Raw genomic sequence first — 24,441 nt, 5'->3', positions numbered from 1 at the left:
TTAAAATAATTGTAAAGATTCACATGTCTATCAGCTAAACATGTGCAAAGTAGGGGCATTATTTTGAACTCACTGGATCTATGACAACTTGCATCAGATGTTGTCTTTCCCAAACCTTTGTTATATGTGAGGGAGCCCTGCTTTCCTGGGGATAGCTGAACACCTGCCTGCTGATAGGAAGCGGTGAATGAATTCCTTGTTTTGTTTTGTTTCCATGCAAAGGTTTTGCATTTAAACTGTCAGCCCATTGATTTTTCTCACTTTTCTCACTTCTCACCTTCTGATTTTCTCCCTCGTCCCAGTGGGGGGGATGAGTGGGCAGTTTTGTGGGGCTTAGTTGCAGACAGGGGTTAAACCACAACAATATATTGATTTGCATATCTTCCATTCTTCTTCCCAAGACTTCAAAATAATCAAAGCAGACTAAAATATTTTCTTATTTTTAGTCCTTCAAGTACTTCAGAAGACAGAGTAGGGAGCACTATGAGGATGAGGCAGGAGATAGGTGCATTACCTGTGAGTAAAGGAGGAAATTTCTGTGGAGCAGCAGAGCATAGGACCATTTGCTTGTTTATTTTTAACATGTTAGAAGGTATTGGTTTCAAATTGACTAAATCTTTCTTTGTTCATGGATCATTGACTGGGTAGATTGTAACAGCTCCTTTGGAACCATTGTGGTACATCATTTCAGTACAACCATTGCGAGTGTGTGTGCAGCCTCTCTGTTCCAACCCCACCAAAAATGTCATTGAAATCATTGCCTGTGCGCAAAGCATATTGTTTTTAAACTTTCATCTAATAGTTACTTATATTATTAAGTATCATAAGCAGTTAGAACATGCTGTAAATGAACTGGTAAAAATATATGTTCTGAAAACTAAAACAATGGTATAATTTAAAAAAAAATCCCTCTACAAGTAAAAAAAAAAAAAAACCATATAGAAACATTTTTAAAATCTTATTAAATAAAAAATAATAATTGAAAACAAAATGTTACCAAGGTAGAAACACAGCCTCAGACTACAGGGTTTGCCAGGATTTGTGGGTACGGTGCTGGTTGTCGTTAGCATGCTGAGCCTGCTATAGCTCTGTAGTGTTTCCTAAACCTGCAAACAAAGTCATGATCAGGTTCAACAGAGGAAGCTTAAAGTACATGAGAGAGGCCTTGGAGTTAATAAGCATTTGGGAAATCTTAAGAAGGGAACCAAACAGTATTTCAGGTAGAAATAATGCCCCACATGAAAGCAGTGAACGTTGTCCTGCAAAAAAGATATTTCTATCTAAAATAGGGAAACAATATGTGTAAATAATATTGCATGTAATTTCCAATTTCAGATTTTAGGTTTCTCTTTTAAAACATCTATTTCAGCAAAACTTTCTAAGGGAAGCTGGTCTGAGTTATATCACAGTCTAGCAAACTTTCTGTTTTGTGAATATCATGGTTTCCAAAATCAATGGATTTCAGATTTTTCCATGGATTCTAAAAATCAATTACAGTGCAGAATTTTAATTAATATTCTCAAGTGTCAGCGTGTGTTATTTTATGGTCCTTTCATTGTTATTGGGTTCAAATTTTTTCTCCCCTTGTAATAAAACAGAGGTGAAGGAAAGAGCATTAAACAGCAGAAAATATATGGTAATTGTCCTGTCCTGCATGTGTTGATTCTTCATCTTCAGGTAGCACTTCCACACAGGTATAAGACAGCCACAACATCTTTGGGCAACCTGTTCCAGCATATCACCACCTTCACAGTAAAGAATTTCCTAATGTTTAGTCTAAACCTACTTTGTTTCTCTTTCCCCTTTTCTTATTACTACATGCCTTTGTAAAAAGTCCCTGTCCAGCTTTCTTGTCATCTCTGTTTAAGTACTGAAAGGCCTCAATTAGGTCACCCCAAAGTCTTTTCTTCTCCGGGCTGAATAACCCCACCTCTATCAGCCTTTCCTCACTCCAGCCCTCCTATCTTTGTTGCCCTGCTATGGAGTTGCTCTAAAATGTCCATGTTCTTCTTATATTGTGTGCGCCAGAAGTGGATGCAGTACTGCAGGTGGGGTCACACCACAGTGGAGTAGAGGGACATAATCACCTCCCTCAGCCTGCTGGCCATGATGCCTTTGATGCAGCCCAGGATGCATTTGGCTTTCTGAACAACAAGTGCACATTGCTGCCTCATGTTGAGCTTCTCATGAACCAACATATCCAAGTCTTTCTCCTCAGAGCTTCTGCAAATTCATTCTCCACCCAGCCTGCAGCTGTTTTTGGAATTTCCCTAATCTACATGCGCTTGATTTTGTTGAACTTCATCAAGTTCACACAAGCCTGTCTCTCTCAAGGCTTCCAAAATCCCTCTGGATGATATTCCTTTCCTCTGGAGTGTCAACCACACCACGCAGCTGGGCACAGTTGGCAATTACTCTCCCACCGTCCATGCCACCAACAAAGACAACAGAAAGTGCCAGTCCCAAAGCCAGCCCCCGAAGAAGGAGGCTTTTCACTTATCTCTACTTGGACATCAAACCATTGACTTCAAGCCTTTGAGTGTGACCTTCCAGCCAGCTCCTTAAGACTGACTGAATTGTCTTCAATAAGGCTGAAATAGAGATTTAGGGAAAAATATATGATTTTGAATTCCACAACTTTTGATAAACAAAGTATCTCACCCAAAACACAATTCAAATTCTACTTTGAAATAGTTCATAATTTTCATCAGCTCCCTTCTCTTTTTCTAACCCATAAGAATTGACTTTGTGTTGTGTTTCTGAACTGCATCTTTACAAGAGAATAATGTATTTTATACTGATTAGAAAAAATCACATAACAGAATGAAAGCTGAGGCAAAAACCAGCAAGTCGCATAAGTGTTGTATGACCTCTCTGCTTGCTCTCTTCCTCTTGAACTTCCAAGCCCTGCAGTCTTTTACCCATTGGACTCATATTCAAAAGGGTTAACAGTGTACAAAATTTTATGCTCCAAAAAAAACCCCAAAAACTAAAACTGCCGGGCTTTTACTTGTCTAGAATTTAGAACATCATAAATGTGGCTGCATTTCTGAAGCTGTTACAGATAAAACTTCCAATATTCCTTTGAGACTATTGTATTATTTCTGCTAGGTCTTAGAGCAGAAGCCCAGAGTCATTCATCATCTCTGAATATGACATCTCTCTGACCAACAAGTCACTTAACAAAATCTTCCAGCTGGTCACCAGTATTATATGTAAAGAGAGCAGTAAATCCCAGGAGGAAACAGATCCTTTCCTCCCCCTTGTCTCTTGTCTAAGGAGCATAGATTGCCTGGAAAACAGTTTTCAGGCATCTTAATTGAATGCCAGATGAACTTCCTCTTTAATGAGAAGTAATATTACTGCCCAGGCAGCAGAAGTTAGTGCTCTGCTCCACGTCCCAAAATATTTCATTAATATTAACCAAGGTTTCCTACTCTCCCCAGGCACCAATGCTGTAGCAGAGAAGAAAGATGCAAATAACTCTCATAGTCACCCAACTAATCACTGGAATAACGAGTGCAGGAATAACAGGTCCAGAGAAGTGATGTTTGTCAGGTGAAGGAAATAGGTTTTTTCCACGTGGAAAAAATGTTTTGCTACTGTAGTTACAGGTAAAATCCTTTTGTACAGCATTTTAGCTTTAAAAGTGTACTTTTCTATTATTGGCTTTTGCAATTTTAAAAATAAAAATAATTCCTAATAGCAAGACATTATTATTACAAATTTTGCATTAGAGGGTATTAAAAATAATAAATCCTTTGTCATGGCTTGCCAAAGTATTCTGTTCAATGATAGGTTATAAAAATTTCAAAATTAAATTTGATTGTAAATACAAATGCATATAAAGAAGACAGAAGTGCCTTCAAGTGTTTTGAAGGGCAGCTAAGCTCTCAAGGTTGGACGAAGATGATAATTTTTAATGCAGCTGTGCAATTTGTTCAATATGAGGCTAAGATATCCATAAGCTTGTAGAACCTAAGTACCAAACTACCATATCTGATTCATGCCATCTTTTGAATAGTTCCATTCTAATGTTTGTGTGGAACACAAAGGAACATGGATAAAAATGAAAAGGCCCAGCATGAGACCTGCCATGCTATCCATAGCATATCACTATGTAAAGTACATGTTGTTTGTGCAGTGAATGTGTGCATACATTACCAAAATCTGAGTACAATACAAATGTTTACTTAATTCTAGTCATAGAGAGCTTATTTTCTTTGGTATTGTTACCTAATAACTTTCACTACTCCAGAAGCCTTCAAAAAGTTGTCCCATATGTAAGGATTTTGCAAATTACTTTATTTTACCCAGTTTGCTTGCCTTGGAGAAAGGAAATGGTGACCCTGATATAGAATATTTCCAAACATGGGGACTTCTTAAGTCATTGTGAAGTTTAGCAATACTTTATAAAGACTGGTAACAAGTTATAGACTCCTATCCATCCTCAAGGAGAATGTACTGGGTTTGCAAATAAGCAGAAAGGAAAGAATTTATTACCAAAATATTCTTCAGAGTGGATTAGCAGATATGTTACATTTGCTGCCAGTTACTGTGGGCTGAGAGTATAAAGCTAAGAGATTCTTGGGTAGAGAAGGAACAGCAGGAGGCTATGCCTATTTTGCATCTCATTCAGGAATGGTTGTCTCCCACTGCTGTAACTGTTCCCCAATTTCCCTTTGACTCTGATTCCTTCTTCCTTCTGAATACCCCTGCAATTCCTTCTCTTTGTCATGTCCTAGGCATATTTTCATCATTGCATCTCCAATGGATTTCTAGAAGCTACCTGGCAGCAAGTCACCCTTGCACTATTAATGTCTTACCTCTTCCAGTCTTTGAAGTGTATGTCTGAAAACTTTCCTACTGGAATGTATATGATAAAATAATTTGTTGAAAGATAGACACACATATTAAAAAGGATAAATATCTAAGAGTTTAAAGACACGATCTTTACCTTAAAGATACATACATTAGTGGTGTGGTCACTGCAATGCTGCTGTAATTCCTAAGCACTAGTATCTTCCTCAGCATCTGAATCACCAGCCTTGAGTCACATGCAGAGGCATGAAGTCCATAACAACTAGGAAAAAAACGATGCTCTGCTGGGAGTCAAGAGTGAGGAGAAGTGTAAAGAACAACTAGGCTCCACTCTTCCCCCTATGGTACTTCTTCCTCCCTCACCTTACATTTTTAACACAGAATCAAACAAATGCATTGTCTGACTCATTCTTTTAAAGAGCCTCTCACCTGGGGAAGGGGCTGGGGGGTTGGGATGCTGACTCTCTTCTCCACATAAAGCTACATACAAGGTTCAGTATGATACTCGCTGCTCAGGCCATGCTCTCTTCCTGCAAGGCAAAACAGCTCAGTTTTCAGCAGGCCTGAAAATATTCCCAATTCCTGAGTAGGCTGTTATCTAGAGATTGAACTACTCTCCAGAGTAAGGAAATATAGATTTATTTGCATATAAGATTTCAGCCATGAAAAATTTTTATTTTTTTACCCTTGCCCTTTCATTCAGATTATAGTTTGAATATCTCTTCTTCTCTGAATAAACTAGCATCCTTGTCCTGTTTCAACCCACAAAATCTTTGCTCTATTCTACGCATAAGACGAAACTATTTCTCCAACACCCTTAACAGCTTTTAATCTATTATTTATTATTAAACCACATAATTTTATTATTTATAGCTTTTCTTGTAAAGTGTCTTGGGATGCATTTTTATGAAGTGCTATTCAAAATAAAATTGTATTGCACTAAAGAACAGATCTCATTTATTTTTTAATAATTATTTGATCTTGCCTTGATTTACTGAGTCACTAAGGCATCTTATTCCGGATGATTTAAGGGATGCTATGAAGTTAAAACTCATATAAACTCACATCCTCAGCTAATGTAATAGGCAAAGTTCCAATGCAATCAATGGAGGTCTGCCAATTCACACTAGTTCTGTCCTACCACAGTTTGTAAAAATCTCTTCTCGTCTGTGTTTTAAATGACATTCTAGATGCCAAATAATTTCTTTTAATCTACATTGCTTGTCACTGTATAGAGTTTATTTTTTCCATTTCATCTTACTTAGACAGGTAAATCAGACTGGTTTATTTCTAAAAGCCTTTCAGTTCTGCCTCTGCTATAATACTATAATTTTGAAAGGTTTTTCACTGCTAACTCTGCGGGGAAATGCAATAAGATTGAAGCTATATGCTTTGCAAATTTTATGGAAATGCTTTTGTCAAATCATTGTCACCAAGAACTTCCTTATTAATATAACATTATAGTGCTCTATCTCAAACACTGTAAAAAGAATATAAAATAATATATACACATGAACACCTGAATTTTTAAGTGAATCAATGACTTTAGGTGCTTCCATTGTCAGACACACAACTAAGAAATCACAGGGACACCTGAATCATTAAGATTCTGAAAAGTCACATAAATAGTGCATGCAAAGAGAGACTCAAAATATGACAAAAAATATAGTAAGAAAGCCCTGCTTCTGTGTATGGAAAACAAAGTAGGTGCTATTTTACATTTTGCCACCTAATCTGTTTTTACATTTTCTTATTAATATTGACAGGAAGTTGTTACTAGTAGACATGGAAGAGCAGAAATCCTAAAACTATCTAGTGATGTGAAATATAGTTTTGCATCCTGATAGTCTACATAACTTCTCCAGCAATGCTCTTCATATCTCCCATTTCAGTATTAAGCCTTTACCTTCAGTAGCATCCCTAATTTTAATTCTCTGAATGCCTAGTTATAATTTAAAATTATATTATTTTAATATGCAATTTACTTCAGCTACAGAATATGTGGTGGTTTGGTTCTGGATGGATACCAGGTGCTCACCAAAGTTGCTCTATCACTCTTTTCCTCAGCTCAACAGAGAAGAGAAAATGTAGTGAAAGTGTCATGAATCAAGAGAAGGAAAAAAGAGACCACTCACCAATTCCTATCAAAAGTAAAAGAAAGTTATTGGGGAAACTTGGGAGAAATTATTTATTACCAAATCAGAGTAAGGCATGAGAAAAAAATCAAACCTTAAACCACTTTTGCCCCACCTTGTGATACTACTTGTCCTGATTTACTCTACCTCGTCCCCACTTCATCAGCACTACAAGGGCACAGTGTAGAAGCCCAGAAGATAAGTTGTTAATGTGTTTGTCTCAATATAATAGCCAGATGGCCATGGAGCCAACCAAGGACTGTTGGTAAGAACACACTGCAGGAAAAAAATGGATGAGAGAGCCATATGGTGGTAGGAAAGCATTTTCCTGGGACAAATATCCTTGTTCTTGCTCCTGGAGATAAGCTAAAGCACAGGAATGAAGTTGACAATCTGGCATGAATTTTCGAGCAAAGACTGATGATGTAGGGGGAAAAATCAAGAGCACAAAAGATCCCCAAAGCCCTCCAACCCATTTCCAGAAAGGTCTAGAATGAACTGTGCATGATAAATAATTTGCATAGAAAATGAGAAAGTAAACTTCAGGGTGGAGGAACTTATCTTTAAAAAAGTATCCTCACAAATCCTGGGCAGCCCCCCCAGGACCATGGACACCCCATCAATTGGATCAATGCTGGAGCCAGAAATTATCTTCTTCTTTTCCTTTCCCTTTCACTGTCCCTCTCTTCAGTCTCTCTCTTCTCTTGCACCCTACTCCTTATTCAAAACCTAGCACCATGTGTTTATGTTACAAGATAAGAAACTAGCTCACCAAGTTAACATTCCATGCCAAGTGTATCATTTACTAATAAAATTTTGCACGTTTTTGCAGACCTTCTGACTTTTATTTTTCCATTTCTTCCCACTGCTCCAGCATGGGTCTCTTCCACAGAGTGCTCTCCTTCAGGAACAGACTGCTTAGTCTGGTTCCTCCATGGGATCACAAGTCCTGACCAGTCTGCTCTGGGACAGACTTCCCACAGGATCACAACCTCCTTGGGGTGTCCACCTGCTCCAGTGTGTGCTCCTCCATGGGCTGCCTCACTATTGCCTTCACCACGGCTGCAGCGGAATCTCTGCCCTGGTGCCTGGCCCATCTCCTCCCCCTCCTTCTTCACTGATCTTGGTGTCTGCAGAGCAGTTTTTCTCATATATTCTCACTCCTCACTTCCACTGCAGTTGCACAGGATTTTTTTTTTTCCTGCATCCTAAATATGTTATCTCAGAGGCACTACCACTGTCACTGGTGAGCTCAGCCTTTGCTGGCAGTGGGTCCATCTAAAAGCCAGCTGACATTGGCTTTATCAGACATAGAGAAAGCCTCTAGCAGATTCTCACAGAAAGCAGCCCTTTAAACCCTCCACTACCAAAATCTTGCTATGTAAAGGTAAATAAAATTTCCTTATTAGTTAAGCTGCTTCCTGGTTATCATTATTATTTTCAGACTTTTTACTATCCTGAATTACCACAGTCAAATATAATGGAAGTTCATGTTTCAATTTAATATAAGGCAGGAAAGAAATGAAATGGTACCATGTATCTTCAGACTAGCATTGATACAAAGGTCTAAAAGCTGCTTACTAAATTGAAGGCATATTGTTACCTTAAATTTTGTGAGGGTTTAGCCCCACTGTGAAACTGAGCTGCACACAGCTGGTTCCTATGTCCCTCTGGTGGGATGACGAAGAGATCAGAAAGGTAAATTGAGAAAACTGATGGGTGGAGATAGAGAGTTTAACAGGTAAAGCTAAAGCTATGCATGCAGGCGAAACAGACCAGGGAATTCAATCACCACTTCCAATGAGCAGGGAGGCACTCAGACATCTCCAGGAAAACAGAGCTCCCCCACTGTCCTGGTTACAGAGAAACGGCAGTGGAGATTTTTATGCCTTTTATTCCACTCATGACGTTGCTGGGTGGCCTGGTGTCAGCAGGAAATACTGGGACCAGAAGCAGGGAGCTTGTCATTCTTGCCTAGGTCACTGCAGTGCAGTGGACTACCCTCTCCAACCCCAGTGTACTTGGGCTCTTCTGCTGCCTGCTGGCTTCATTCTCTCTTCCTATTTTTCCTCCAGAGCACTGCTATGGAGTTATAGAGTTAAAGCAGGCAGCTCCAAGTGGCAGAGAGTTTGAGGATGTACTTCAAACAATCACAGAGGACTGAGCTCAGCCAGCAGCTGTAGAGCCCCTTTATTTGGATGAGCTTGCCTATAGATTTTGTTTTGTCACAGATTTTCATTTGTTTTGGGCTGGAGGGGGTGTGGGGTGGAAAATCCAAGTGGGGTTAATCCAAGGAAGTTTTCCCCACCATATTGCTCCTGTTTGGAGACCACACTGGGCACTGTCTCGCTCTGTTCCCAGTGGTGAATGCCCTTTTGTGCATAGGACACCTTCTGTACTTTTTCCTATAGTTTGTGTACTTACTGCTGTGGTTATTGTGATTTTAGTAATTTTTTATTTTCAATTTATAATCTCTCCTTAATGTCCCTCCATTATCAGAAGGGTTGGGGGGGGCAGAGTAGCATATTTGGAGTTTATTTCCTAGCTGGTTGTTAAAACCAGCACAATCACACATAATGGTGACTTGTGAAGACAAATGCCATCACTCTGCATGTCCTCCCTTTCCTTCTCCCTCCAGCTTTATGTGCTGAGCATGACCCCATGTTGTATGGGATGTCCCTTTGGTACTTGTGTTCAGCTGTCCTGGCTGTGTCCCCTCCCAAGTCCTTGTGCACTCTCAGACTCCTCATTGATGACATGAGGAGCCAAAAAGGCATTGACATTGTGCTTGCTGTAATGAAAATACCCCTGTGTTATCAACATTCTCTCCAGCACAAATGCAAAACTTAACCCCATTCTAACTACTACGAAGAAAATGAACTCTATCCCAGTAAAAACCAGCAAAAAATGGTTGTTATTTTTCCATAGAATTGAAAAAAAAATATTTTGACAATTTTAACAAATTACTTCCAGGGTTTGATTTTTTTTTTTTTTAATAAGAGTAATCATCACTTGAAAATGCTATCAATACTGAATTCTTTACTGCTTTTGTGGGAATGATTAATTGCTACTATTTTGACAAGCACTTTTAATTGGCTAATATAAAATGTAAAAGTGTGGTAAAAATTTCAGTAGATCATTTTTCAAGTAAGAAAACCAGCAAGACAACAGAAACAAGAATGAAGTCAGGAGCTCCTTTTGCTCTTAAAAATTCAGCAAGAAAGAAGTATTTTAACTTCTCCTACTTGTCCTTTTTTCAGTTGGAAGAGTTAATTTTCCTTCTCATGGCTGGTAGAGTGCTGTGTTTTGAATTCAGTATAAGAATAATGTTGATAAAACACTGATGTTTTGCCTTTTGCAGACTACTGCTTTCTATAAAGGAAGAACTTCTCAGTGTCTCATGCTCGGCGAGTGAAGAAGTGCAGATGAAGCCAGTGTGGAGCGCAGCGAGGATCTGAACAGGCCAAAGGGCTATTCCTTCCCTCAGAACATCATGTTCAGTATATAAACTGAGGGGAGCTGGCCAAGAAAGGCCAATCACTCTTCAGGACAGGCTGGGCATTCCTCAGAGGGTGGTAAGAAATTCTGTTGTGAAAAAATCACTTGTTTTGCTTCAGGTTTTTGTTGTTGTTTTTGTTGTTTTGTGGGTTTTGGGTTTTTTTTTGGTTTTTGGTGGGTTTTTTTTTTGTTTTGCTTGTTTGTTTGTTTGTTTTGTTTGTGTGGGTTTTTGTTGTTGTGGGTTTTTTAACAGTTCTTAGCTAGGCACTAAGGTTTTACTTTTTTCCCATTCTTCTCCCAATCCCACTAGGGCAGGGGAGTAAGCAAGTGACTGCATGGTACTTAGTTGACTGATGGAGTTGATCCATGAACATATTTACTTTATAGTATACTACTGCATTTGAGAATGATATTAAATTTAAGATTGTGAGGAGTCCTAGGCATAAAGAAACTGGGTGAACCGCTAACAGAGTGTATTTCAGAAACTAGCAGATATTAATGGCTGAGCTAGTCACACTTACAGTTAAAGAAAAGAAATAGGTACTGCTGGCACGCACTTCAACTAATCAACAGCAGAAGTCTGAAATGAATCTAAAATTTCCAGTCACTACAAAAGTCAAGCTCAACTGTTAGCATGCAAGATTCAGTTCAAGATGAAACCACTTATATTTAGGTTTCTATGTTTAATTGTCTAATGGCATATGAGATATCAAGGCTTACATCATAGACAATGGAGATCTAGTAAATGCAACTGATGGATCCAATTAATAATAAGATATGCTAATTAATAATATGATGTTTGCTTTAGGATCTTTTTCATAGTGAGCCAAACTGCTCTCCACAGTCTATTGACTAAGCCTTCACTGTCTGGTATGAAAGCTTAGTTAACTAAGATATTACTACCCACTGCCACACGGGTAGTTACAAACTCAGTTCTTTATCTCAGATTGAATCTTGCACCTTGGCATAAGGTTCAGTTACCTGAATATGGACGTTTCATGTCATTAAAGCACCCTCAAGCATACACATTGCTGCTGTTGCAGGGTTACAACGTGTAACACAGGACTTGTGGAGGACTGTGTCCTTTGAGAGCAGCAGCTGGAAGCCAGGAAGATACCCAGTGGGATCTCAAATGACACTAGACATTTGGGTTTAGGCAAACTCTTAACTATTTGAAAAATCTCTGTTTTATTTATATCCCTATATTGTTGGACAAGGACTTCTAAAATCAAATAGTATGATGAGAAATCTAAGTCTCAGCAGGTCTAGCCCAGGCTATGGGGCTATGGGAAGGGTTGAGGTACATGTCTTATATATATATATATAATAAATGGGGGCTAAGCTTCTGCTGTCTGAGTACAAGAGACTGAAGAAAATGAGTACCTGTAAATTAAAGCTGTGTCAGGCAGCCACACACACAAAATCCAGCATATTAGGGAGTTTTTTCCTCATGTATATCACAGCATATCATTTCCATATTTGAAATGGGTTTATATCTCATCAACCAAGTCAAACATATTTCAGTTTTTCTGCCTCTAGAGATGAGGCTAATTATCATTTCTGCAGGGGCTCAATAATGGAAAATCAAATAAAACTTGCACTGCTAGTATATTTCAGAGCTTCATATACAAAATTCATAGTGGACTGGCACAGAGTCAATTGTTGGGCTGCATAAGCAATGTCCAGTTACACTGGTGCCAGGCAGAAACCTTCTCTCTAGGGTCTGTATATCTGCCTTTTCCTAAAGTGCTGAAAAAAGATTAACAGATTCACAAGGATTTTAAGGGGTTTCTGTACAGTAGCATAACTTTGAAAGTAATCTTGAAGTACATCTACATGTGTGTATATATATAGATATAGATATAGATATAACATTGAAAAAGTTACTTAGAAACTTAGAGCTAAGCATATTCTATGATGGCGTCTAAAACTGTGAAACATGAGAATGAATGTCCTGATTATAAAGTTGTGAATCTGCAGAAAATACAGATGAGAAAGTGTGTTTCTTATCAAGTTTGCCTTTACCTGTTCTGATTTCCACAAATGAAATAATTCTGTTTCAATGTTCTCGGAAAAAAAAAAAAAAAGATGTAAGATAAAGCCCTGGTAGACATGATTGCTAACTTTCAATCACATAACCCAGGAATCAATTACTATAAATATAGCAAGGTAAATTGAATTTGACAGACTTTTAGTGGGACTCATTTTGGTTTTTAGGTAACTATCTCATGATGAGTTCTTTGCTACTGGGGAAGACTATAACTTGTACATGGACCAATCAAAAAATTAATTCAAGATTCAGTCACAAATTTGACTGGATCATAGAATCATAGAATACTTTGAGTTGGAAGGTACCTTTAAAGGTCATCTAGTCCATCAATACACTTTTAATTTTTCCCAATGAATGTGTTCCACTTTGTGTGAAGTAATGAAATAATTTTTCAGCCACGCAAGGAGAGCAAGGGTGAATTATTTCTTATTTCTTTAGAACAGCCAGCTGGCAGTCAGAGGCATGGGTCCCAGTCCCTGCCACAGGGACAGGCTAAGCAGTGGGAAGGCTGCTTTGTGGACAGAAAAGAGGCAAACACCCTGGTGCTCAGAATTTAACACCTACCTATCCAGCTTGGCAGGGTTTAGATCTAGAGAACAACTCAATGATAATTATAAAGTTTTCAATTTTGGATTTAAAAGTTTAATCTGTACCACATAGGTCCATCTACCTCTCTTGTCCCTTTCCTCCTCTGTCTGTTTAAACTATTTAAAAGTAAAATTTCTCATTTAGCCAATCTTCATCACATTGATAGATATTACCACTTTAGCTAATAACAGTAAGATTTCCACTTATCTCTGATAGGACTCTAAGCACAAAGACATAAATTTTGGCCTAAAGTGACCCCAAGGAAGTCTGTGTCTTGAAATCCTAAACCAATTTTGTAAAAAAAATGAGTGTCTACCAATTCCTAACTAATCCTTGATTAAAGCAGAAGATATAAAGAGGTACAGGTGGAAGCAGCATTAACACAAAATTAGTTCAGTCCAATCAATTCCTTTGCTGCGCACATAAAATAAATCCATGGTGACAAGACACTTGTTAGAAAGATATCTCTGAAACTGACTAAAAATGTCAAGTAAACAAACAAAGCTATCTGTAAGGAGTAATTTAAAGTTTATTACTTAAAGCAAACAATGGAAGGAGCAAATGGCCATGGTCTGCATTCAGTGATATCAGAATAAAGCCAGAGTAGTTACATCAATTTTGCACACACCTCTACAACTCGGCTAGAGCTCTATTGAGCTAATAACAACACTCTTCATTTCTTTATTCCAGAAATTCAAGCAGTCCTTTAATGTATGTCACTTGGAGCACTGAAACTCTGACAGTCCCTCAGAGGTCATTTCAGGAACACCTCTTTTCATCCTGGAAGACTGAACTACTTCAATAACTCTGAGTCTGCCCATCCGTGATCCAGAGATGGCATGAGCTACACAAATTTCCATTGCGTCCTATCTCTCACAGCCCACTTTCAAAAAAGTGAAACACTGATAGTCATCGTGGAGATAGGATGGATGACATTAAAGTATAGCTCCCAGTCCTGTAGGCAGGACATGATATTTTTTTCCCCTCTCAAAAACACCCCCACTGATGCCTTGTGAAGGCTGACCTAGAACAGAGACTAGACAGAGTTAAAAAATAAAGTAGGTTTTCATTGAGAGGCCTCAAATAGATCCTCCTTGAGCAACAGAATCCAAAATGGCCACAAAATGGACAGTTCTCAGACTTTTATAAGTTTTGGTCCATTAGCATATTGGAGCTAATTGTCCAATTACAGCTTTAGCCCATGAAGTCCCATCCTTCTTGTTTTCTGTCTTTGGTCCACCCTTGTTTATGCTCTTGGGCCTGAGATCTGGCTCAGCTGTCCCTGGGTCCCCAGCTAGAGAAGGAATTGCTTTGTCTACCTATTCTGTGAAGAGAGCTTACTATCCCCTTATATGAAGCCTAGACTTACACTAAGGCAGAATAGAATCTGAAAAATAGAAAGGCTAAAACCTGAGGCCTCACACTACAGCAATGATTTTTCCAGCTATTTTCTGAAGTTTTAATAAGAAGGGGGCATTGCCTTTATCACTTACTTTCTTCAAAAAGGTATGTTTCCTGGGAAAAAAGTATAATTTTTTTCCAAGTCATCTGCACATCAAACAGCTGAGTGTGTAAAATATTATTTAATTTAGTAGAAAATTGTTTATGAACCAAAAGAAAACTTGTTCAAAAATTTCTCAGTCTTCACTGTAGATTTACTATCATCTGATAACAAGGGAAACAAAGCTAACTTAGACAAAATTTTAATTATAACAACATTGCAAAACCCCCCACATATTTCACTAATGATGGTAATTGAAACACTGTTTACTTTGCTCTCACTGTAATTGCACTTCTAAATCCCAAGGAGCCACAGTCGTTCGGTTTGTGAAGATGTACTTTAATAGCAAGAGAATGTAATGTCAGAAAATAGAATAATAAATATTACTTTAGATGAAAAAGCCTTGCTTAGAGAGCTGCCCAATTGTAGGTTTAGCCTGAGTACTACCAAAAAAACTCTGCTGAAACTAACTGATTCCATCAACAGCTTATTTTAAGGACAAGTTATCTACTGTGATATGACAGTAGAGCATATTCTTTTCAATTTTGCCATAAAATATTTTGTTAGTAATATGTTTTACACAATTTTGTGCTCCTAAAAAACTCCAATTCCAACACCACTATTATTTTCAAGATATTCTAGACAAAGGTAATGCCATTTTCCAATGTGAGCTCAAGGATTTTTCTATTAAGATGTTAATAAAAATATATGTAGAAAATATTCATGATTACAAAAATTCATGCCCTATTTACAGAGGTTTTGAGAAGGAAGTAAATAAGTACATAAGGTTCAAAATTCTGTGGAGTTTTGGCTCCTCAGTCCATTATACGTTTGGTGCTTTGGAATCCAATTGCTGCTTCAGACTGTAATTCAGCAAGACATGATGGAAACAGCTTTATACACAAAAGTTCATTGCAACTTTCTATACACTTAAGTATGTCTTAAAGGCTGGGATTTGAAAAATGAAGGAGCTGGATATGGAATGGTGACTTTCAAAAACTGATGACTGTAATACTCAATGGAAAGCAGCTTTTTTAAGACCTCTCAATCATAATTACCCCAGGATTTTAGACCTAGTCCTACTCTAAAGTGTCAAAATTTTATTGACATGAAATGGGAATCCAATCAGGTCCTAAATTTGTGGCTTAGGAGATTGGCTGTCCAAGAAACAGTTTTATGGAAAACAGAAAAGGGATTTTCAGAAAAGAGAAAAGGGATTTTCAGAGACCTAAAATGTTGCCTTTCAGCATGGCACATTTTTTACTGGTTTCTGAAGGGGACTGAACCTCCAGCAAATAAAATACATAATTCTTAAACAAGAGTGACAAATTCATGCATGGATGAAACTTAAAAAGGGAGAGAACTATATCTCTTTGCTCAGTACCTTAGTGACAGTCTCCCATATGGTTCTCTTTATGATCATTCCCTTTTTCTTCCTTTTCAGTTCGGGTAGAATATGAACTCTTAAACAAAAATCCTTCTGTTCAGATTTTCTAGATAATAATTTTCACCCCTCATTTTTTTTCCTTTTAACAAAAAATATTATATTACAGGCATTCTGGCTTCTGAAGAAGCCAAAATACCAGTGAACATATGTTACACAGTACATTTAACTCAACATTCCTTAAAATAAGATGAAGTTTTTTGCTTTTTCTTTTGTAAAAAGCTTTCAAATATTCAGTGCTTCCAGATTTTTTTATTTTATAAAAAACAAATCATGTACTTACCACATTATTCTTCCAATAGTGGTTTCATCTTTATATTTATAAGGAACCTTTGAGCAAAAAGGAAGTAAACATTAAAAGATGAAGGAGCTGGAATATCTTGTGTTTTGTTTGTTTTTCCTCATGACAAATTATAAAAGAGACGAGTATTAACTGAAAGAATGCATATTCATTTGCTGATGTTCTACCAAAATAAGTAATGCATATTATAAATATACTTTAATTTTGTAATATGTATTAATTCAAAACAGCCTGAAATTTTTCCCATTGCTGCTTAAGAAGTATTAGAGTAGATGTTAAGTTTAAAGAGGAAGAAAGACCAGCCCAGCCGGGCACTAAACTAATATTTTTAGATGTTATTTTCCAGTAAAGAAACATTATTTCTTTATGAGATGCTAGTTTTACTGTTTTCCCCCTGTGTCCATTCTGTCTATTAGGCAGATACATGCACATATGTGCTCAAAGAATTGCTTCATCAGGTCACAGGTTCCAAATTTCCTAAATATATCAACAGGAGTTAGGAGTTAGGAGCATAACACTTTTGTGTCAAGAGGTGAAGAAAATTCTACCAAAAATGGGAAGGAAGGAGGAGGGAGGACCTTCTCGGAAGACCTTTAAGTACCTTTCAGTACTTAAAAGGGACCTACAAGGAAAATGGGGACAAATTCGTAATCAATTTTATTAATTAATTTCTTCCCCAGATCAAGCCTATTTTGCCTGTGATGGTAGCTGGTGAGTGATCTTTCCCTGTCCTTATGTCAGGCCATGAGCCTTTTGTTATATTTTTTCTCCCCTATCCAGCTGAGATGGGGAGTGATAGAGTGGTCTTGGTGGGTACCTGGCATCCAGCCAGGAATAACCCACCACTCGATTGACTGATTCTAAGCCTTCATTAGTAGTGGTTGAAATTTGCATAAATTTGATTCCTTATGCTCAATGACAATAAAATATTTCCTGAATACAAATTTCAAAAGACAGTATTTTTCACCGCTAATGTATTGCCATTAAATTAAATCTATAATGAAATGAAATATTAGCTATGCTACCAAATCAAAGTGAAAAGGGTCCAGAAAACAAAAAGGGTATGAAGATGGAATACTGACAGGTTTGATAGCCTGAGTGATATATTTTACTCTGAAGTTACTCTTGCAATACAACCTGGAAGTAATTAAAAATTGTTCTCAAAGTAGGAAGTGCATATAGTATAAATCTGCAAATGTTGTGGTTTCATTACATTGCTCTATACTTCAGGAACTGTACTAGTGAAATGAATGGAATTATTTGCCTAATCAAAATGTAGCTGTAGCTTAGCTCATAATCCATATTCCTCTGACAGTCTGAACTATTAAGCAGATTTTTAAAGACAAAAGAAAAAATACAACAGTATACTCTATATATCAAAGACACTGTTATCCAAAAAAGCATCACAAAATACTTGGCAATAGTTGCTCCTTTACCAAAAAACAGTCCAAGAGTTTATCAAAATACTAAGTATTATTTCAGCAGTATTAATCTCATTCCATTTCCCTTGACCTTGAAAGAAGTGTTTGAATTCTTGTCTAATAGGGTCATAATTCTGCACATATGTGCAACATTAAAAATTTAGATTATAAATATTTGGTTGTATTATAGACAAGGAGATAGTAAAAAACTTTCAGAAAGTTCTGAGGTTTAGTTAAAAATGTTGAGTTTTGTAAACATTTTCCATTTCCACACTTCCATCTGACATGCAACTGACTCTTTGCTCTCTACAAGTATGTGTAGGAAGAGTATTAGACTACAAGAGGACTATCAATTACTTATTTTTAGCCTCATGATTTGTCTTTCCAAATAATTTTCAGAGTTTAAATTGTTCATATAGGTGCAATAAAGATTGAAGGGTGCAAATTGCAAAGTATATATAAAAGTAAGCATCTACTCCATTACAGAGACTGCTTCAAGCCCATCTCTGCCATGTCAATGAAAAATGTTGTGCTTTCCAAACCCGTGTTGAGAAGCTGGATCAGTTGTGTAAGATGTGCTCACCACCACTGCAATGCTCCTGATTCTACCACACCCAAAATACCTATCTGAGAAGGGAGAACACAAAGAGTATAGAATAAATACAGATTTAAAAATGTTCATTATGATGGTCACTGAAATCTGCTGTTGTTTAGAATGGTGTTGAGAGATTGTGATACTAAATATAGAGGCTGTTTTCACTCCTTCCCTAGCAACTTCCCCTGTTCATGCCTCTTCAGTAAAGGACTTATGAAATCAAGCAATAACAATACAGGGAGGGCTCCATAGGAATGCAACTGACAGTTGGCTGATAGAAAAAGAAAGAAAAGCTTTTGCTCTTTCTGAAGTGTGAAGATGTTTACTCTAGAGTTTTGTTTGCTTAACCTGCTAAGTGACTCATTGCAGCAGAGTTGAGCCCTTCACCTTAAATCATCTGCAGTGTAATAGAGTGCAAGAATTAATAGCTGGGTGCTGTGATCAAAAGTGCTGCTTTTCTCTATAGTGCCTGTATACCAAAAGTGTTTTATGAGAATAGGGCTTAAAATAGCTGAAATTTTCACGTCATAAAGTCTCTAAGTTTAAGAAGTACCCTAAGCACAGCAGATAAAGCATATTCAATTATTGTCTGAATAACAACTCTTGGCAAAAAATGAGGAAAGAATATAGAGGAAGGAAAGGTAAAACCATCATATAATCCTAATTTATATGTTCTAAACAACCAATCAAGAAGTTTTCTTTTTTAAAGACTGTGTCTATTTACAAAAACAATAAATGTGTCTAACTGAAAGCTTGGGTTTAAGTTTAATTTTTAATTTCTCTGTTCTTTACAGGAATTAAATACTTCATATGTGTATAATGCATATGAAATCACATATGAATGTGTTACTTGGTATACTCACATGCATATTACAGGGAAAAACTAATCATCTTCATATAATTTTATGGGAAGTCAGCAAAAAGTAGAGTTATTCATAATTTATAGGCACATATCTAAGGATGATATACTTCCTCATATTTACTTGAATATATGTGGACAGTAGGAAAAATATAAACAATAATAGTTCCATTGAAACTACTAAATCATGTATGATTCAGAAAATCATCTGCTTGTCATGATGACCTGGCACAGAATATCACTATCAGGAATTGAACTGTCCTGAAGAAATATCCAAAATTTGTTTCCCTAGATATCTGAGACATCTGAAATTTCTATATCTGTTCCACAGAAAATTACCTTTGTTTTCATTATCTATCGTTGTCTAAAATAGATTAATAATTTTAAATGGTTTTTTTTCTCATTATCTGATTTTATCTGATTGATACAAGTTTTTCTGCTGGAGGACATAAATTTGCTGAAGAGCCCCTGAAGAACTGAACAGATGAGCAATGAGAACAGATGTAATTAATAGACTCACAAAGAGGAAGATTGTAGTGTTGTATTAAGTTTTTAGAGACATAGAAACTTACAGAGATGTACCTGTACAGTTGTAATTTGGAGTTCCTCTCTCACACCCAAAATCGATCAACTCCTGTTTTTCTCCAGGAGGGACTGACAATGTAATCTTGCCTTTATTATTGCAGGTTGACACACATTACTGATGACCTGTAGCTACCCTGCTCTTAGGATACTAAAAAACTGGCAGTTCTAACAGCCCAGGACTGTCTTGTCTGATATTTCGGGCTTAGTTGTCAAAGCTGGCAGTGGCAGGGGTGGAGAGCCCATGCTGGAGCAGTGGAAAAGCAAGAAGGAGAAGAAGTGATGGACAGGAGCTATTATGAGATCACCACAACCCACAATGCAAACCCTTCAGTGCTGTGTGGTGGAAGGACACGCCAGAAATGAGCCTGGGAAGAGGGAAACAAGGGGCAGGTTTCAAGACTTTAACTGTTCATATCTTATATAATCCTTGATATGTACTTGAACAGGCAATAAATGAAATTAATTTGCCCAAGTCAAGTATGCTTTTCCCATGACAGTAACTAGTAAGTAATCCCTCTGCCCTTAGGCTGACCAAAAAACTTTCTTCCATCTCATTTTCTCCTCCCTGCCTGTTTGAGGAGGGGGAGTGAGCAAGGAGCTGGGTGGGCATCTGACAGTCACAGTTAACACACCAAAACTGCACAGATACCAGAAGCTGTGAATGGCTGATGCAGATGCCAAGTCAGCTGGGCAGTGCCATGGGAATCACAGTAACTTCCTGGAATTATGCTGTGATGACAGAGAGGCATGAAAGACCCACAGAATGCCTAATGGGTAGTCCTGCTCCAAGGAAAATGCTCTCATTTTCTGTGATGTGTGATTTCTCCACTTCATTTGAAGATCCACTATGTTATTTATTGTTCTTGTCTCTTAGCATTGAAACCTTACAAGCTCCCTAGAGAGTCATCTAGATACTTGAAAAATTCATGCTAATATTAAACAAAATAATAATTTTTTTTTTCAAAGGACATCTATTATTTCTTGTTCTATCATCAGTAATCATAAAGTATAGTTAATTATGCTGACTTTTCCTTTACATTTAATTTAGTATTTCAAACCAAATATTATTGCTGCCTCAGTTTCTTCTTTCTCTTGATGTCTTCATTTCATATCCCTAATAATTTATATTCCTGTCCTCCAAAGTGTCTCCTATTAGTCCTTTTGTTTTTTAAGTCCACTGCCCAATCCTAGAGGCAGTATGCCAGCTGTCTTCTATGCCAAACAAAGCATCATAATTACCTTCTGTGTCTTACAAGCATTATTCCGCTTAATAAAGCAGAAGTTGTAGGGAAAGGTAAGATGTTTTATTAGCCCCGTGAATGTAATTTAGATTATCACAGCTGCAATAATGTCATTATACGTTTTTGTAATGCACTGCAGCATTTTCCTCTATAAAGGAATTATTCTTCATTTATTTGTGCAAATAATAAATAATGCTGCTAATTTACAGTAAGTTTGCAGTCCATTGAAACACACAGTTCTTTTCTGCCTTAAGACCATCTGCCTAGTTAGTCCTCCCTTTTTATTTTACCATTGTATTGTGCATTTTTCCCTTTCATTGCTTTTTATGTTTTTGGCTTTTGTAAGTCATTTTAGTCTTCCCCTCTGGCCCCTAGTTGTATTACTCTTTCATAGTAATCCTTGCTTTCTCCTTATTTACGGATCATTAAGAGGTCCTAATGTACCATTTAGTTTCTCATTACCCTTCTTCCATGTCAACACACTTTTGTAAGTTTTCAAGTTTCTGAAACATTTTTATTTTACTAATCTGTAGTATTTGCTGATGTATTTCTTCTAGATCACTTCCAGGTAACCTATCTTCAAATTATAGTCTAATGTGGTCTGCCTTTAATTTCAGCTAACTATTCTACTTTCAGAAGCAAAGGCATCTCATGTATAGTGGAAGAACTCATTGGATAATCTTTTATTATTCAAATTTTCAAATTTTAGGAAGCCAGCATACGTCCTTGGGTTGTCTTCTACAGCCAGTAAAGGGAGTTTAGTTAGCAATCTGCCTTCTGATTCATGTGTATGGTACACAACCATAGTGGACTAATATGTGCTCAATTCCATTCCTTTTGGGCTATATTTCTTTCCTTACAAAGATCCATAAGAAGCAGTGTGACTGACATATTTTATGAAAATCCTTTCACTAGGATTTTTCTCCTGAGAAGTGGAGAAGCCTCAGAAAAGAAATGTAAACAATAACCACCTGATGGCTGTGGAATGTGGTCTGGAGATTTACCAACATGTGCATCTTTGATTGGTCTCATGTGAATTGTTTTTACTTGATGACCAATCATGGTCCAGCTGTGTCAGAGTCTCTGGTCAGTCACAAGATTTTCTTATTCATTCTTTTCTAGCTTTCTGATGAAATTTTTTCTTCTATTATTTTAGTCTAGTTCTAGTATATAATTTTCTTTTAATATAATATGTATCATAAAATATTAAATCAGCCTTCTGAAACATGGAGTCAAGATTCTCATCTCTTCCTTCAGCCTGGGGACCCTCAAACACCACCACAGATTCTGTACTTTGGAGCCTAAAGTGGAAAAAAAAATAAATTAAAAAATAAAATAAAAAAGGGACCAATTGTAAACATTTTAGAATATCAACTCCAGCAAAGTTTTGTACCCAGAAGCATTTTGAGAATTTAGGAGGGAATTCAAAAGAAAGAAGGAAAAGTAAGCTTTAAATGAAGATTCAGATGGAACCTTGTCCATGCAACCATCATGCCCTCTTCCATGAAAGAAACAATATTGAGTCTCTACTGTTTGTATTGTAACCTAATCAAGCTATTAATATCCCCTTATAGCCCTTTTATTCTACAATTCTATTTCCAGTTATTGTCACATAAATTATGGGAAAGGATATATTTTCTCAGAAGTCTGAATGGAGGTGGATTCTGCTGTGATTTTACTGTGGCCCCAAGATCCCAGTAAATATTTTCGGTAGTTTTCAAGCGATCAGTGAAATTTCACAGAACTATTTTCAGACATTCCTTCTGTACACAGTCAAAGGCTTTATTTGACTTTAGTCATTCAAAGGCTAAAGGAAACTATCTGCCTTTTCATTGAATCTAGTATTTACAAAAGAGTCCTTCTGTGATGGCTTGCATTCACTTTTGCTCATCCAGTCCCTGTTGGAATGTCCTTTGATATTTCTGTATCAGTTCCAAGTTTTAAACTCAGTGGGTCTGGCAAGCTTTCCAAGAACAGACAAGACATTGCAAACTTCATCAGAATTACAATATCTGTTTATGATTTACCAGCTTAGAAATAGACTCCTTTGTGTCCTACTAGAGATAGCCATGATCAATTTATTGATTGTTATCTGGAAGTTAATTTCCTCAATAAAGCATGAGTGATCCCAAGCATAAATTTACTTCTGTTTTCAACCCCAGTGGGGAAAAATACTCCACCACAAGTCCACACAGTTATACTGCTCCTTCAATGTGCAGCATGGTGTCTCCAGGTTAAAGAACACTAGTCATTCTGACAGAAACTGTGAATGTTTTACCAGACCTTAAATCTATTCAAAGCCGGGTGCAGTTCTTGTGTGCAGATATTGTTTTGCATTGCAGATACTTAAAGCATCCAGGTCTGCAACTTTAAGCTTTAGTGGTTTTGCTCTGGCAGCGTTCTTGTTGGGCTCAGCTGTAAATGCACTTGGAGAAAATATATTTCCAAATTCTTTTGAATGGCTCATAATTGAGATGTCTAATTTTTTTTTCCTGTTGGAATAATTTGGCTTTAATTTTGTGGCAACCAATCTATTTTGATATTTACTCTATTTTAATACATCTTAAGAGTTTCTCATATCTGAAAGATAATTAGCGTTGTGCATTTGCAATTTTTTTTTTAGAATGTTCAATCTGTTATGGATTTTTCCTAATCTAAGAACAGTTTGTCCTACTTGAAAATTCAGTTAGAGTTTCTTGTTTTTAAAATTGAGATTTTTATTTAATAAAATTATTTTTTCAGAGATGTTTTCAATTGATTATTACATTTGCTGAATTAAAATTAACTTTATATGAGATAACACATAGTTCAAGTAATATACTTATGATAATTTAAAATTGAAATACTGCAAAATAATGTATTTTTATATTACTTAATATAAATATTGCACATCATTTTCCAGAGAATGGAAGTGCATCTAACCATCTTGCTGAGCTGTGATTAATCTGCTGCTCCATTCAAAATAGCAGCTACATGGATATGAATATGCTAAGTTTAAAGATATTTTTATGACCTTGTTTAATCTAAGCAAGTATGTTTTGGAGCATATTTTGGAGAAATACACTCTTTTTGAAGATATCTTAAATAGTTTTTAGTCTCTCACCAGATGAAAGGTTTTTGTATGTATCACTTTCATTGTTTTAAAAGTAAATATCTAATTTGGTGTCAAAAATCCCTGGTTTCTGGTGACTTAATTTTCAAAATTTTTTATTTTTTTTTTTAGTTCTCTTCTAATATATGTATTGTGGTGAGCATCCACTTTTCATTTTTAATTGATAAACTAAACCAAAAAACATTGGAATTGTCAGTCCCCATTTCATTATACAAGGATAATAGACAAGGATACAAGGACATTTAACATCAGGGGGTTTTATTATGTATATTTATATATTATATGTATTT

The 24,441-nt window shown here is 36.7% G+C and overlaps 1 long non-coding RNA gene across 1 annotated transcript in view; it reads right to left on the bottom strand.

Moving 5' to 3' along the window:
* LOC113458866 (uncharacterized) overlaps positions 1-16,352 on the bottom strand; it is a 45,663-nt gene extending 29,311 nt beyond the window's left edge. Inside the window, exon 1 of the long non-coding RNA XR_003379532.2 lies at positions 16,321-16,352. This is a non-coding gene — a long non-coding RNA (uncharacterized LOC113458866). The remainder of the gene's footprint in view (positions 1-16,320) is intronic.
* Between the last annotated feature and the right edge of the window lie 8,089 nt (positions 16,353-24,441).

The sequence above is a fragment of the Zonotrichia albicollis genome, chromosome 3, assembly GCF_047830755.1.
Source record: "Zonotrichia albicollis isolate bZonAlb1 chromosome 3, bZonAlb1.hap1, whole genome shotgun sequence".
Taxonomy (NCBI): domain Eukaryota; kingdom Metazoa; phylum Chordata; class Aves; order Passeriformes; family Passerellidae; genus Zonotrichia; species Zonotrichia albicollis.
Note: the sequence above shows the minus strand (reverse complement) of the source record. Positions and strands in the feature narration are given on the sequence as shown.